The following is a 12,665-nucleotide window of genomic DNA, read 5'->3' as shown; positions in this document are numbered from 1 at the left end:
AAAGTATAGGCGCATAACCAAATATTGATACAAAAAGAAGTGCCACATAGTAATTTTCAAGCATGGCTAACTAAAGTAAACCACACCACGTGTACAGGTCAGCCTACTATTCCTAGTGGTTGGTGTAGTAGAACAGGCTTCGACTGTTTGGTGGACCGTGGCACCTCCAATGCCATGGGCCTAAGAATCATGTGTGCCAGCTGAAGCATGCACAGTTCCAAAAGGTTTGTAGGAATAGTAATTGCCATAATAACCAACCATGCGAATGGTAACCAATAGGTTTGCTGAACAGTTCGTAACAAGATAGGTTTGCTGAACCACTGACACCAAAAAGCAAAAAGCAACATCCCCACTTTTTCCACTATAACATTCCAAGTGTTGACAAAAAAGCAAAACACAAATAATTTGCAAAGGACGGTTGTAGCTCGTAAAGAGAGGTGCAAAACAAATGAAAAAATAAATTTATGAAAGGCCCCAAAATTTTGGAAAAAGGTGAAAAAATAATTTTTGATCAACAAAAAACGTAAGGAAAAAGGGAACAAAGCTGACCCAGAGGAGCAATTGTTTGGAGTTTGGACAGTTTTCAGTTTGGTGCTCAATGTTTCTAGGCAAAAGATAAGATTCCTCCAATCAAATAGGAGTATAGAACTAACATACATGTGATGATGCATAGACATTGAGTAACAGTATGAACAACTTTCTGAAGATGAAGCAAGAAAATGTTGTGTTCCAAACATTCTTTGGAAAATTGGTACACCATGAATCAAAATACATGGGATCAAAGAATAATACTACGTCCAACGCTTGTTATCACTTGAAGGATTACTAAAAGAGGAGGAGGAAACACGTTACTTATTCACAAATGCATAAGGTTTGCTCTATTCTATTATTACCTGTACCTTCAGAAACCCACCTTCCTGCGCCAGCATACTGACACAGGTACGGGGACGTTTCCCTTGTGACCTATATTTCAAGACATCTTACTTTTCTTATGCAAGCAAAACTGTGGTTTCATCTCCTGCTATGGTAAAATTGTTGACCACCCAAAAGAACATGATATATTTCGAGTTTATCATCCAACGAATAATCAGTATCACATGAAACTGCTTGGACAAGGGACCAGAAACCAAGGGATTTCAACCACCAAATTCATTCCAAAAAAGACACCAGTTATAGCTAAGATATTTATAGGAACCACCAACTTTCTTCAACCATTATATTGCTTCCAGAAGATCCCTTTCCTTTTTCTCTCTGTCACAAAATCACAACTCAAGAAGTAGCCAGCAACAAAAAAGTTAGGAATCTCCAGACATTTTCAAGTCATAAACACAGACCAAGACCATTACATATACATGTCAATTACATCTGAACTCTCAAATGGAACACTAGGTTGCAACAAATCCATCTTTGTAGTGAGGTGATAAGTGTATGACTGTATTCTAAGACTAACACCCACAAATAGAGTACATTTTAGGTCACCAAACGTAAACCTGCTTTTACCTACAGAAGGTGATGGTGTGAAGAACCAAGAAAATGGTAGCCCATGTCATTGACATTATAAGACAGTCCAGTTAGTGTGCATGTAGAAAAGGTAAACCCATTAACAATGCAAATGTCCATGAAAACCCAGTTAATATGGTCTTGAAACTCAGAACAAACATGATTGTAAGATCGATTATGAGGACTTGGCTGATTTTATTTCTGCCACAAGCTGATTTAGAAGCTTGAGCCCAATAGAATAATGACCTGATGCTGCCTGAAAAGAGAAACCACATATGCTTAAGTGGCATAGACAGTAAGTCTGCAAGATGGATAAACGGTCATATATGATACACTGCCAACTGCCAAATGAAGTCAGCATGGCGCACTACTAAAAAGCACAGATGAGGCATGCATAAAATTCCAGTATAAAAGGAAAACAACATTGACATCCCTGCAGCTTGTGTAGGCACATGTATTTGTTTGCCATTTTGTTTTTCACAAAGACTTGCAGGCATGCAGCGAAACTTAGAACGAAAATTTTCTTATGTTATTGGATATGCTGGTAGACGTGTTGAAAGCACAGCCACGCACTGACTTGCCAAGAATATCCAAAGTTTCATCAGTGCTGTGAAATTTTATGACAAGCTTAGAAGATATAATGCATAGCCATTTAAATGTGAGCCTCAACATTGTTGACAACAAAAAAGAACAAAAGTGCAGAACCAAAACGCCGCTAGTAAAAAAGGTGTAGGAACAAAGAGTTGGACTCAATGTAAGAAAGACAGCCAGGAATGCACCAACCTGTAAAGGAACAGAACCAAAGATGTTTCAGAAGGCATTCCCAACTGAAACAGAAGAACCTTTCGTGAAATGCATGAACTTGGTACAAGAAATAACAAGGTACCCATTGACAAACCAAGATGAGCCATAGCACATTTTGTACAGACTTTCAAGTACTAGTCAACTTCTAGAACTGCTTGCTTTTTTTTATTTCATCAGCATAATGAATACTTCTCAGGAAACACAGCATACTGTATCTGTCTATTATAAAAATAATCACCTTTCCTTCTAAACACGTAGTAACATGCAGTACATGTTAGGTACTCATGTATTATTGTTATACGAATCTGCATATTAGACTCCGTACTTTCTTTTATCTTGTATTTACTGTTAACCCTTCAATGAAGTTACTCCAAACCCCATTGTTACATATTATTTTTCCATGAACTTAAACAATTATTTTCTATATCTTCGTAGTGAGGAACTCTTTTCACTATTTTTACCTTGCTGGTACAGAAAGAAGCTTTCCTAAAGAACCACTTTTCCCGATACAAAAGTTATTTGTATTAATACGTACATGACCAAATTGGTATCAATTCCAGAATTTCAGATAAATTAGAAGACAAAAAGATACTTGAACAGTTCCTAGGCATTCTCAACTATGCCAGACCCTATATCCCGCAACTACACCATCTAGTTGCTGGCTTGTATGCTAAGTTATGACCCAATGGGGTAATATTCTTCAACCAAAAAGATATAGAACAGATTAAAAACATCAAAAATTTAGTTAGTAAATTCAAACCCCTTACACTAACAAGCTATGCTGATTGTATGGAACACAGATTCCTGATTCATTCCCAAGTTGTTCTAGTCTAGAGGATAAATTCATCTACTATAAACACAGTATCTTTCGGTTCCTTACAGTAGTAAAATTAAAACACCAAGAACATTCAAGTACATATGTATACTATATATGGCCAAAAGGTATATTTCCTTTGATAGGTAAAGATTATTTGCGATGAAGGTTTGGTATTAATAATTTTTTGGTGAAGAGTCTGAGTTCCTCTCAGTTTGTGTTTCATTGCTTCCACTATTATGGGGTGCCAAGTTTGTGGAATTTACACAAAATCCCATAGAAACTATTGACATGTAAAGAAGCCATTGTGTTTTATTGTCAATAAGCACTAAATAACAGGACTGCCAAAGAAAATATATTTGTATATCCACTTTTATTATGATGGCACCCCATTGTTCTATGATTTAGGGCCAAAGTTGGGGATCATGTGCTGCAGTATATCAATTTCATTTTCTTGGTTTAGGGTTCTTACCCTAATATTATTTTCTATATCATAATAGAGTTCTTGGTCTAATGTGATTTGTTTTAAAGACCTCAAGTTACACCTCAAAATTTTGGAGCATCATCTGTAACTAGGAAGCCTATAAAGCAAAGATGAAGAAAAGATGCGGAAGAAAATTTTAGAAGATCTAAAAAATATTTCTTAAGAAAATCAAAGAATAAAGCTCCTTGTCTAAATAAAGATAAACATGTCAGAAAATATGATAAACAAAGAAATTACAAAAACAAGTTAAGTTGTATTGTTTGTCAAGAAAATACTCATTTAGGAAGCTGTTGTCCCAAACTTCTAAATGCTTACACAAAAGAAGCCATTCTTGTCAACACCACAAACCAAGAGCTTATTAATGTAGACGAATATGTTAGTGATACAAAATCAATTTATTCCATAATATCCGTAGAAGATATAGAAAATACAAAAGATATAAGTTCTGAAGAAGAAGATTATCCACTAATAAATAATTTACTACAAATAAAACACTAAATTTCCAAACAGATGTTTTAGATGAATTCTTAGAACTCTATACTTCTAACAATGAATGAACCAGATTGTTACCACGACTGGAAATTCAAGGAAGGAAATCTAAATAAACAATGTTTCATATGTTCAAGATTCCCAAGTATGGAAAACAGGTGGAAATGTTATTTATGTCACAAAGAAATCCATAGACTTTGCTTAACTGTTTTAGAACCAAATGTTGATTTACCTATATCTTTCTTAGCTGAAACTTTCATAAGGAGACGAGACAGAGCCTCGTCAAGTAATCATAACTTTCAACTAGAAGAACTAGTTGAAATTCCAGAAGATCAGCAAGAAAGAGGACTTCGTCAAGTCTTAAAACCACGAAACCCTCTACCACCATAATGAGTGGAGAAGATTACAAGACAGATATACTTAAAATCGAGAATTTGCAGTGTTTGTTCTAGAAAATCAAATAGAAGCTATACCTTTGCTGAGTGCAGAAGGTATCAAAACACTTAAAACTGGTGGATACAGTCCGATCCACATAGGTTTAATTGTTGTAAAATGTTGCGTAGAGAAGTAGAGAAGAGGGAGAAGAGAAGAACGTGAGGAAGGTGGAGAGAATAGGTCGCAGTCAACTTATGGCTGCTCCTCTTTCATTAGACTAAATACTGATTAGGATTATGTTTAACCCTTTACATAAAGAGTCCAACAAAATTTTAAAATTCAGAAAGCTACCTAATATTAAATCCCAACATACATAAAACTTTAAATACTAAAGCAGCACGTTTCCTCAACACTCCCCCTCAAGCTAGAGCATAGATGTCTATCATGCTCAGCTTGCTACAACACTCATGTCGAAAGAGCTTTGGTAAATATATCTGCAGGTTGGCCTTTGGAAGCAACATACTCAGTAGAAATAATCCCTGCTTGGACCAAGTCTCTAATGTAATGACAATCAACTTCAATATGCTTGATCCGTTCGTGAAAGACCAGATTATTTGCTATATAAGTTGCCGCTTTATTATCACATTGCATTTTTATAGGCAGTTCTACCTGAATTCTAAGGCCTTCTAGCACGCCTCTCACCTACGTGATTTCAGTGGTTGTTTGAGCCATGGCTCGATATTCTGACTCTGCACTCAATCGAGCAACAACAACTTGTTTTTTACTTCTCCAAGAGACTAAGTTGTCACCAACAAAGATACAGAATCCCATAGTGGACTTTCTATCATCAATTGAGCCTGCATAATTTGCATCAAAATAAGCTTCTATCTGAAGTGAGGTGCTTCTTCTAAATAATAAACCCTTTCCAGGGGAGCCTTTTAGAAATTTCAATAATAACATAGTTGCATCCCAATGGGCTTTTCTTGGCTTATCCATAAATTAGCTTAGTTTTCCCACAGCAAAGGATATATCAGGTCTAGTAATTGTTCCATATAGTAGCTTTCCAATGAGAGACCAATATGATTTGCAATCAACAGGTTCAGATTTGTCATCATATAAATGAGTGCGAGAGTTCATAGGAATAGATGTTGGTTTAGTTTCAGTCATACATGTTTCATGTAGCAAATCAAGAACATATTTTCTTTGAGAAAGGACTAGACCTTCTTTACTTCTTGCCACTTCTATCCCCAAGAAATAGCGTAGAGAGCCAAGATCTTTAGTAACAAAATGTTGTTGTAGATACTTCTTTGTGTCTTGTATTTCTTGTTCATTGTCACCAGTTAAAATAATATCATCCACATATATCACCATAACAACTATACCTCCTGAACTCCTTTTTATGAACAATGAATGACCTAAAGGCGATCTTTGAAACTCAAACTTAGACACAACGTCACACAACTTCTGAAACCATGCTCTAGGACTCTGTTTCAAACCATATATAGCCTTCTTTAACAAACAAACCTTGGTACACTCCCCCTATTTCTCAAAGCCGGGTGGTTGCTGCATATAAACCACTTCAGTTAAGTCCCCATACAGAAAAGTATTTTTAACATCGAGTTGGTACATGTTCCAACCATAATGAACTGCAACAGATATAATGAGGCGTATAGTGCCTAAACGTGCCACATGAGAGAAAGTTTCAAAGAAATCAACACCATATGTCTGTGTGTACCCTTTTGCTACCAACCGTGCCTTGTAGCGCTCAACTATACCATTTGAGTTGTACTTGATAGTGAAAACCCATTTCGAGCCAACAATATCTGCCCCAGAAGGAGGTTCAATGAGATCCCAAGTGTGATGAGATATTAGAGAATCCATTTCCTCCTTCATAGCCTGGTACCACTTAGAGTCCAACATAACTTGTTCATGTGAAATAGGAATAGATGTAGCTGACAAGGCATCAATAAATTTGCACATGTGATCTCCCACATAAGCTGTACTAACAAACTTAAAAAGAGGATGAATTGTGCATTGTCTAATCTCTTTACGCAGTGCAATAGGTAGTTCATCAGAAACAAGAGCATCAAGGGAACACTCAGGCATGTCATGTAATTCAAAACTACTTACCTCCCGATAGCAAGATGGTGCAGGGTATCAATTAGATGATGGATTCCTTCTTGAATATGTGACAGGAGGATCTTTAAACCATGGAATGGAACATGTGGGTGATGATGATAAGGGAATGGGCTCAAGTGGAATTGAAGGAATTGGAAGAGGAACAGAAAAGGGTATCTCGACACTTACAAACTCTCAATTAGATATAGGATCTAGACATCGATACCCCTTTTGATTTTTAGAGCATCCAACAAACACATATTTACTTGCTTGAGCAGCTAGTTTATCTCGATTGGGACCAAGTTTATGTACAAAACATGTGCACCCAAATATATGTGGGGTAAAGAAAATAAAGCTCTATTTGGGTAGAGAATTTATATTAGAATTTTGTTGTCTATGGAAGATGATGACATTCTATTTATTAGGTAACATGCGCTCAAAATTACATCACCCCAAAATTTGGAAGGCATATGAGAATGAATCATGATTGTATGGGCTACATCCAACAAATGGCGATGTTTTCTTTCAACTACACCATTTTGTTGAGATGTGTGAGGGCAGGTAAAATGTAGCACAATACCATGGGATTTATAGAATTCAAGTAAATGAGAAGATTTGAACTCGAGAGGATTGTCAGTGCGAACAACCTTGACACAAGAATTAAATTGAGTCTTTATTTCCAATATGAAAGATTTCAAGATACAAGGAACTTCAGTTCTGTCTTTCATCAAAAACACCCAAGTGACATGAGAAAAATCATCAACAATGGAAAGATAATAACGAGATGACAACCAACTTGGAACCTGACTAGGCCCCCAAACATCAACATGAACTAAATCAAATAGACTTTGACTAGACTGACTTTGACTCGATGGAAAGGAAGAACGACTATGCTTGCCCAGTTGACAAGCTTCACACTCAATAGATGTCGTGAAAGAAATCTGAGGACATAGCAGCCGAAGTTTAGGAAATGATGGATGACTCAATCTGAGATGCCACCGGAAGGCACTTGAAGAAGAATCAACTAAGAATGATGCCTCCTTATTGGATGTATCCAAGATGTATATTCCATCTATCTCATGGCCTCCACCAATCTTCCTCCCAGTCGATAGATCCTGAAATACACAAGTACCCGAGTCAAAAATAACTCTGCAATTCATCTCTTTAGTTAGTTTGCTTACAGATAACAAATTCTTCGGGAATTCAGGAGTATATAGCACATCATGAACATGCAAAGATGGAGAAAGATAAACATCTCCATGTCCTTTTACTGGCGATAGTCTTCCATCTGCCAATCGAACATGTTGGGGTGAATCAAATTTCTACAGGTTTGAAATACTAGTATCTCCACAAAAGTGTTTAGAGGCTCCAGAATCAATTATCTAACAACCTTTAGAAGTAGTTTTACCTACAGAGTACACTAAACTTGTGATAGCTGTAGATGTCGATGAGGTAGAAGGAGTAGCATTTGATCTATGCTCCATAATTAATTCAATTTCAGCTGGACTTAAGTTAAAAGATGTAGCATCTACTGAAGCAGCAGTGGGATTCGGCTTATGAGTTATACTGATAGACTGTGGATTTGGAGTAGAACTAGATGAAGATGTCACAGTCAAAGAAGTGGATGAGTTAGGTTTACCCACTTTGTTCCAGCACCTATCCTCTAAGTGACTAAGTCGACCACAATATGTGCACTGAAGTCTTCCACGTCCTCCAGGACCTCGGCCTCTTCCTCTACCACGGGAAGAGTATAGACCACTTCTTCCTCCTCCAAATGAAGCAAGGGCAGAAGGCTGTGAGTGGTTCGAGGATGAAGGAAGAGTAACAGCCAATCTGTTTAGTCTATTGAAGGCCTCATCAAGATCAGGAAAATCTAAACTTGTATGCATTCGAGCCTTGGATGCAAAATAATCAGAAGATAGTCCAGCAAGAAATTTAACCACAAGCATTTGCTCCATGTGAGATTTGAGACAATGCTTACAGGGTGGTTTTAAGGAATTCATCTTTTCATAAGTAAACTTCAACTTTGTAAAATATTCTGTCAAATCCATGTCACCTTGCTGCATTTGTAACAATTCTTGCTGAACCTGTAAAATTTTGCTGATGTTTTTATCTTGAGAGTACGTCTACCGAAAAGAATTCTACATATCTTTGGTTGTATTATAATAACAAAGCCCTGCTGCAATGTGGGGCTAAGTGCTATTCATAAGCCAAGTACTAATAATGATGTTTTCTTCCTCCCACCGTGCGTATTTATCAGTCTTTTCAACTGGTTTGTCTTCTTCCAATATATATTTTTTTCCATGTCCAACGACTGACAACATGAAGGTTCTAGCCCATACATCATAGTTGGCTCCATCAAGTTTGATAGTAGATCCAAACGAGAATGGATTTGAGAAAGCTTTGTATTCAACACCTGCCTCTATTGATTTCCAGATTCAGTTCTATCAAGTTGTATAGATCTGTTGGCAGCCATGATACAATCTCAAAATAAGAAAATATGAATCTCAGTAAACTGAATATTAACAAATAAGAAATCAAGCCAGTCACCAACAGGGAAAAATATCTTTGCAATAGTTATTTCTACAGCCCCACGACAGACCCACTGCTAAAGCAGTACTACACAAATTTCCAGATGCGAATAGCTGGCAGCTAACGTGCACAGTTTTGACAGCAAACTTCAATACCAACCTGTCCGCGTCGCTCAACTTCAACAATGTTTTGACTTTGATGATCCACCAGGCATAACATGACCAAGCAGATCAGTCCACCAGGTCTGAACTTCTTCAACGGCAGCACACAACTAAGTAGATCATCATTTCTTTGATATGAACTTATTCACCACAGCAAACATCATATTTTATTTTTTTCAGCAATAGAATCAGATCTGATACACCCACCGCAACATGTAGATCTGAACGACGACATCAGATTTTATTTTTTTTAGCAATAGAATCAGATCTGATACACCCACCGCAACATGTAGATCTGAACGACGACATCAGATTTTGTTTTTCAGCAACTTCACGACTTCGACAGCAACATAAGGGTGTTAATCACGTTTTTACATGTTAAATGTGATTAACCCCTTTCCACCAAACAGTCCTACCGTATCTTTTTGCAGGCAGCAGCAACTTTAGATGTCCAACCTTGTCGTGAATGAGGGGATGAGAAAAAAAAAAGAAGGGAAGCTGCGTGAAACCCTAGATGGCATGGAACTAGGTTCGATGCTTTGATACCATGTTGTGTAGAGAAGTAGAGAAGAGGGAGAAGAGAAGAACGTAAGGAAGGAGGAGAGAATAGGTTGCAGTCAACATACAGCTGCTCCTCTTTCATTAGACTAAATAATGATTAAGGTTATGTTTAACCTTTTACATAAAGAGTCCAACAAAATCTTAAAATTCAGAAAGCTACCTAATGTTAAATCCCAACATACATAAAACTTTAAATACCAAAGAAGCACGTTTCCTCAACATAAAATCATACCTCTGCATAGGAGAAATACAGGAGCAAAATGCTGCAATGGCGGCATTATAGGTACCCTATCATGCCATTGAGAAAAATATTATCATAGTATCTCTAAAATTTAACAATGAAGACTTTTTTCCTGTTTCGTGTAATTGTGCATGAAACTTTACAATGGCTTCACCGTCAGTCCGAATAGAAAATTGTTTTCTGAGTATGAATAGTACAAAAGCTTTTAAGGAATAAGAAATAGCTAGAAGCTCAACATCAATGAAAGACTAGAACAACTAGAAAATGAGATCTCTGTAGGAGTAAACTCCTACAACTTTGTTTTCAGAATACAAACGATCTTGGCAGGAACCAGTCCTAACACAGGAATGGAGGAAGCCCAAAAAGAAGCAGTTAGTAGACTAGAACAACTGAGGTTAACAAGTTGGAATCATATTAAAGAATTTTTAAGGGCTTATTATTATTACACCATTATTTCTAGAAATTCCAATGACTATGGAATAGGAGAAAGACTTTTTCAAAAATTCTCAGGATGGCCTGAATACCTCCAAATAAATCAACCCCTTAAAATATCACAAAATATTGCTTATAGAATAGGACATATATGTAAATGTCTAGAAAAGAAATGTTCAGAAATAAAAATAAAAAACAATTAAAGGGAGACCACTCCTTTTGTAAAAATATTTATACTCCTCAAAATTTTGGAGCATCATCTGAAACTAGGAAGCCTATAAGGCGAAGATGAAGAAAAGATACGAAAAAAAATTTAAGAAGATCTAAAAAATATTTCTTAAGAAAATCAAAGAATCAGGCTCCTTATCTAAATAAAGATAAACACGCCAGAAAATATGATAAACGAAGAAATTATAAAAACAGGTTAAGTTGTATTGTTTGTCAAGAAAATACTCATTTAGGAAGTTGTTGTCCCAAACTTCTAAATGCTTACACAAAAGAAGCCATTCTTGTCAATACCACAAACCACAAACTTATTAATGTAGACAAATATGTTAGTGATACAAAATCAATTTATTCCATAATATCTATAGAAGATATAGAAAATACAAAAGATATAAGTGCTAAAGAAGAAGATTATCCACAAATAAATAAATTTACTAAAAATAAAACCCTAAATTTCCAAACAGATGTTTTAGATGAATTCTTAGAACTCTATACTTTCGACAATGAATGAATGAGATTGTTACCACGATGGAAATTCAAGGAAGGAAATCTAAATAAACAACGTTTCATATGTTCAAGATTCCCAAGTATGGAAAACATGTGGAAATGTTATTAATGTCACAAAGAAATCCATAGACTTTGCTTAACCATTTTAGAACCAAATGTTGATTTACCTATTCAAGAAAATACAAGACACAAAGAAAAAACAGAAGAAAGCGATTCAGAAAAAAGAATTAGCAGACTGGAAAACTATAAAGAAAAGATTGAAAAATTCATAACGAAAACTCAAGAACAAATTCAAGACTTACAAGAACAAATAAAAGAAACTCCTTCTTCCTCTACTTTAAGGCATAAAGAAGTAAAACCGACGTACTTAATAAGTTTTCTTCATAAAGAAGAAACTGAAAAAAAATTTCCACCAATATTAGTACAGTGTAAAAATAACAATAGGAAAAAATCTTGTAGATACTCAGGCCTTAATTGACACAGGATGCACGAATACTATTTTAGATAAATCTCTAGTAGATCCAAAATACATTAAACAAATGGAAAAACCTATCTTGGCAGAAACAATGGCAGGAATAAAAATATCCTATTCCGAATGCATCCCAAAAGAATTGGTTAAACTTCAACTTGTAACTACACAAGGAAACTTAACTCAATCCATTGATTGTCCAAAAATTTATGTTAGAGATTTAGATATTGATCCTACGTATTTTATAATTGTCTTTATAGGATGCCACGAAGGAATAGTCATCTCTAAAATTGGCATGCAGCTCCTCAGAGAACCTTATACTACCTTCAACGTGGACTATACTCCACCTCTGTCCAAGGGGTTTTGGTATAACACAAGAAAGTACCTTGAGCCCGAAGATTAAAACAAAGCATAGGCTTATGTAGTACTAGATAAACAATATCTAATGTTTATTGGCCTAAGAACATAGTGTAAACCTTACACCTGATATTACGTGCAGAAGGTATGTTCCAAGTTGTTTATATATGGCTGTAACAAAATCCAGCCATAACATATTTATATAAATCGTATCTAGTATACATATGTACCTGATTGTTTACAGATGCCCATATGTACATAAGACTGTTATTGTCCACATTGGAGTGGCGTATTAGTGAGGATTTTTATTATGAAGGAACGCTCACCCAAAAACAGGTGGAAAAGAGCATCGCCTGTGTACATATGGGCAACCTGGTTATTAAGGGCTTATAATAACACTACTGATAAGTGATAAATAACACGTTATACATTGTCTGGTTATATATGTAGTGGTTAACTAGGTTTAATCTGTTTGGTTTGACGTGTATAATCTTTTTGTATCCTCAAATATTAACCCCTATACGGCCATGTACTATAGTGTAATATACTATAGATGTTTGGCCAGTAACTATACTGTGGATAGTGTATATAGTAGG

This window comes from Nymphaea colorata, chromosome 14, assembly GCF_008831285.2.
Source record: "Nymphaea colorata isolate Beijing-Zhang1983 chromosome 14, ASM883128v2, whole genome shotgun sequence".
In the NCBI taxonomy this organism is placed as follows: Eukaryota; Viridiplantae; Streptophyta; class Magnoliopsida; order Nymphaeales; family Nymphaeaceae; genus Nymphaea; species Nymphaea colorata.
The sequence above is the reverse complement of the archived record's forward strand: the minus strand, read 5'-3'. Positions refer to the sequence as shown.